The sequence below is a fragment of the Seriola lalandi genome, unplaced genomic scaffold (assembly GCF_002814215.2).
Source record: "Seriola lalandi dorsalis isolate HSWRI2012SDOR001 ecotype SW California unplaced genomic scaffold, Sedor1 jcf7180002054538, whole genome shotgun sequence".
In the NCBI taxonomy this organism is placed as follows: Eukaryota; Metazoa; Chordata; class Actinopteri; order Carangiformes; family Carangidae; genus Seriola; species Seriola lalandi.
In genome coordinates this window covers 302,393-307,545 of record NW_019525091.1, presented here as the reverse complement: position 1 = coordinate 307,545, position 5,153 = coordinate 302,393, and the positions used below count along the sequence as shown (strand labels likewise).

At 40.1% G+C, this 5,153-nt stretch overlaps 2 protein-coding genes across 3 annotated transcripts in view; both read left to right on the top strand.

Moving 5' to 3' along the window:
• LOC111661204 (major histocompatibility complex class I-related protein 1-like) overlaps positions 1 to 5,153 on the top strand; it is a 124,696-nt gene that overhangs the window by 40,766 nt on the left and 78,777 nt on the right. The gene's annotated exons all lie outside the window — the stretch shown is intronic.
• Positions 1 to 5,153, top strand: part of LOC111661202 (N-formyl peptide receptor 1-like) — a 14,366-nt gene that overhangs the window by 4,378 nt on the left and 4,835 nt on the right. The window lies entirely within an intron of this gene.

Sequence of the window (5,153 nt, the reverse complement as noted above, 5' to 3'; positions counted from 1 at the left end):
AGCTTTCCCCAGGTAGCAGAAATGGCAGTTGCAGGAACCAAAGACAGCGAAGAGCGAGAGAGAGAGAGAGAGAGATAAAAAGCGAGCTGAACCTCAGACAGACATTCTGGAATCAGGTTTATTGCCAAGTACATTTTCAGATATGAGCAGTTTGATTTAGTGTTTTTGTGCATAACAATAAACATAGTAAGAAGAAAAAATATAAAAATATAGAGATAACGCAGTACTGCACTCCACCAGTGCTGCAAGCCGGTTGGCTGAAATGTAAATAAAACATTTTCCTATGATAATATTTACAATAAAAATTTGAAAAAATACTATAGAAATATAAAAAATATTACAAATATGTACAATGTGCAACAGTTCACAGTATGAAGTATAAGAAAATATATGAGGAATGGAGATGGAGAGAGCCATGGCCAGACTGGGACAGAAATTCAGCTCTGGACTTAATGTCCATAAGCACAGAAATGCAGCGGGTCACCAGGCTTTGTCCCGGTCCCTATGACCCCTATGAACTCAGAGACTTGACAGGGTTTAAAACCACCATGCAGTTGACCCTTTTTCTACAAGATCAGACAGTAACAAGCCCTGTACTGAGCACTGAGATCAGGGTTTCTCATTCAAAGTTGGATACTTTTAGTTGGTTCTTGCTTTGGACATGAGCCACAGCAGCGCTAAAGCTGGCTAGAAACTAACAATTCATTGAGAAACTAAAGAAATAACATGTGTCCTGGTGGTGACTTCTCTAAAATGAGCAGTTGTGAAACAAACTAATTTCTTCTTAGTGACAGCAGCATCAACATTGATAGTACTTGGAAACTCAGGTGGAAAGTTGTCTATTGCCACTTTGAAATAATGTGATCTTTTAAAAAATATTAGTTCCCACCAAAGTGCAGTCACACATGAGAGGTTGGGCAAATGTACTTGACACCACAGGTGGAAGTCTGTGGTTGGGTCAGATGGAGCAAGATTTAGAGCTGAAACTGTGCTGTGTTGAGCTGCAGCTCTTAGTTCATAAATGTTTTTCTTCTGTTGTATTGCGTGGAATTTCCTCTCAACATGCCCAGTGCAATGGTGTTTACAGATGCTTCACTTTGTCTCTGTGTTTCTGAGGTTTTTCATTTTTTCAATACAGATTACTAAAACTTCCATTGGATGGCCAAAAGTCTTTAATATGTAAATGTCATCGTGGATTTATTTTTGATCTACTTCCTGCAACTGAGCGCAATCATTTGATGCAGTGGACGATTATAAATAACCTGATGGGTGTGATCAGTTTCATGTGGTTTGGAAAGTGTAATGAGACACTGAGTTTCGTTTAGGCAACAACCTGTGTGATCTTAGATCTGGCGGCCAAAACAGCAAAAAGACAGTTCTATGCGAAGCCAATCTTTCTCGTGCACACGTGACTGTGATGGGAAACACTTGAGGTTAGTTACAGGTAAAAGAAACACCAGCTTCTCACAAACGTCTCACTAATTTCCTTGAGAAGTGTCCACAACCACATTACATGTTAGTTGTGGGTATGTTTCAAAGTTCATTTTTAGTGTCTTCCAGATGCACATAGCTGCAGTTAACTTTCTTTTTCCATGCAATCTTTTTTCATTAAGATGAAATAAAAGGATAATGAACAGACAGTCTTTCCTGGAAGATGTTTACGTATATGTTTCTCAACTTTATTTTTCCCCTAAATAAGCTTTAAGGTTTGAAATTCCACTTGTTGTATTTCCAGACTCTTTGGCAGCATCAAATTTGTATTGTGTTTCAGCTCTTTCTGACGCTAGATGATGTTTACTCTGAGTGAAATGTTTTTTATGGCCGCAATTTCTGAGCAGAGGCGCACCCGGCAGGCAACCAGGCAAATGCTTGGGACCCTAAGGGGAAAAGGGGCCCCTGATGGCCCCTTATATTGGCACATTTTGCAATGACAACAATAAACCCCCTTAAACCTCCATTAAAGACACTATACAGTGCTGCTGCCCCAAACCCCTCTAAGTGGGGCCCCTGATGATGTGAGCTGTACCAAACATTTACCCATTGTCTGCATTTGAGGCGTTTAGGGGACATTTGTAAATTGTAGCATCTACCAATAGTCTGCATGTGAGGCGTTTAGGGGACATTTGTAAATTGTCTACAATGATGATGATCTATAACACTGATAGGGGATAATGAGAACTTTAACTTTTGATACTTTCATACTTGTTGATAACACTTAAGTAAGTGAAATAGTCTCATACAAGTGTCACTTGAAATGCAGTATTTGTATAGTGTGTTTTTTTGTGTGGAGTTTTACAGTTAACATCATATAGTCATCATATCAGGTTCTGTTTGCATTCAGTGTTTCTCAACAAAACACAGTGGGTTTATTTGAGGTCTTACAAACACTTCCTTCCTTTTTGTTATATTATGAAACCAGCATTGTTTACATCCATGTTTACTTGCTGGCAGTCTTGTTCTTCCCTGTATTTGCTGGTTCATTACAGCATCTTAAGATCAGAGGAATAGAGTGATACCAAAGGGCAGAAATGTTTGCTGGAAACCAAACCAAATGTGGACACACTCACAACAACATTGCTCCACAACTGTACTCGTAGTCCACATAGTACCTTTCAGTCAATGATCTGCATCTTTCTTCCATCGCTGCTGGAAACAAACCTCTGCATGGATGGATGGATGGATAGATAGATAGATAGATAGATAGATAGATAGATAGATAGATAGATAGATAGATAGATAGATAGATAGATAGATAGATAGATAGATAGATAGATAGATAGATACTTTATTTATCCCCTAGGGGAAATTCATGACCTTATGTTTGGCATTTTTATCTGCTGTCCCCTGAAGTTCATGTCATACTCTCAGTTTTTTATTGAGGTTATGTCTGTCCTAAACAACACCATCAGCAGCCAACTCTTTTTCTTTTCCTTTGAAGGTCAATGACATTTGTAACCACTGTTAAGGTTGTTTTAAATTTAAAATACCTTCACCTTGTCGCCCTCAGCCTATTGAAATGAATTTCTTCATTCCTTTAGCAATTTATTTTGGCTGAAAAGTTTGAAGTTTTCAGGTCAGATTTCAGACTGTGTAGGTCACACTTCACTGTACTGACTTCTCTTTTGCATACATGCAGTTCTGTGCAGAAACCTGCAACAACAGCTGGTCATCACAGCCAAAAAAAAAATCCTTGATCTGACTCGTAATTTATTCATTTTCATTCTAGGAAATCCGTCTATTTATCATTTATGTGAGAATTTAGGGCACTTTTGTGATATCATTTGTTAAAGGTGCACCCACACAGGTTCTTTGTCTTGCAGTGGTAAACATGTGAACATTTTTATTTACATTTAGCCAAAACCATGATCTTTCCCGAGCTTTAGCCAAGGTGCTTCTGCTGCTTCAACCCAACCACAGACAGGACTGTGGATGCTAACTAAAAATAATCACTTTTGTTTTGTACAAAACAACAATGGAAACCCGGCTAATGGCTTGTTTTTTTGTGCATTTTATTCCTGTATGTCTTAAATATACATGTATGTACATGACTCATGAGTACTCAGCACACCCATCTTTGAACTCAGACTTTGTTTTGAACTCAACTACGTAGTTGAAAAATTTCGTGACTGTATCTTGTGCAGTTGTGACACTATTTCGAAACTGTGTCAGTTCCTGCTACAACACGTCTCCAGGTCAGGAACACATTTTCCCATGCTGAGACACACACGGTGAAAACAATACCAGCCATGCTGTCACGCAGGTAATTAAGTTATTAGTTATCATTAAGTTGTTAGAATGGATTTCAGGTTCAAGTTGTATAGCGGAGCTGCACGGTGGTGCAGTGGTTAGCGCTGTCGCCTCACAGCAAGAAGGTTCCGGGTTGGAGTCCCGGCTCGGCCGTGGGATCTTTCTGTGTGGAGTTTGCATGTTCTCCCCGTGCCAGTGTGGGTTCTCTCCGGGTACTCCGGCTTCCTCCCACAGTCCAAAGACATGCAAATGGGGACTAGGCTAATTGGATACTCTAAATTGACCATAGGTGTAGCTGTGAGTGTGAATGGTTGTCTGTCTCTATGTGTTTGCCCTGCGATGGACTGGCGACCTGTCCGGGGTGTACCCCGCCTCTCGCCCGAAAAAGATGCTGGGATAGGCTCCAGCCCCCCCGCGACCTGACTAGAGGATAAGCGGTAGAAAATGGATGGATGGAATTTGTAGAGCGCCAATTCACAACATAAGTAATCTCAATACAACTTCCAAATGGAGAGATTCTATTTATAATAATATTTACAGAGACCCAGTAATTCCCACCAAGAGCAGACTTCCTTTTAAGAGGCAGAAACCTTTAGCAGAACTGAACTCAGGGTGGGCGGCCATCTTCTACGGTCGGTTGGGTTGGGAGAGAGAGAGACAGAGAGAGAGAGAGAGAGAGAAAGAGCGTGCAAGAGCACAGAGGAAAAGAACAAGAACATGCAGTGATTGCAATATTAATAATAGTGACAGCAGCAGCAGCAGCAGTAACAGCAATAGTAATGTAGTGGCAACTGTAGTGCTCCTACTGATAAAAGGAGAAATGACGGCTAATAACATTAATAATAATCAGTGTTAATTATAGCAAATTTTAGCAGGTTTAGCAGCAGGTGTTAAACAGGATCATGGGGGCAGTAGGTGGTTTGCAGTTGCAGGTCCAGACTCTGGAGGTTCACTCAGACACACACACAGGTTCTACCTGATGTTGACCAACGATTAGTGCTGAGGAAACTGTGTCACCATGTGATCTGGTCAGTAGCTGATGTGGAGCTTTTAGATCGTGTCACATAATCAACAGAAGAACTTGTTGCCTTGGCTTAAAACCTGACTTTCAAACTTCATTTCTGACCCTGGAAACATCTCTAGACAAAGTGATCTCACTTCAAGGTCCATTAAAATACTCAAATATGTCCCAAATACTTTATATTATCATTGAAATATAATAAAACTATAATAAAACTATAATAAAAATCTACACTGCTTTAGTTAAATACAAAAAATCACAATGATGAAAGCTGCTTTACAGTAAATGATGATTTTCTAACCCAGTCAGCAAACAGAAGACCTGTGATGGTAACACACACAGACACACACACACACACACACAGACGCGCGCACGCACACACACA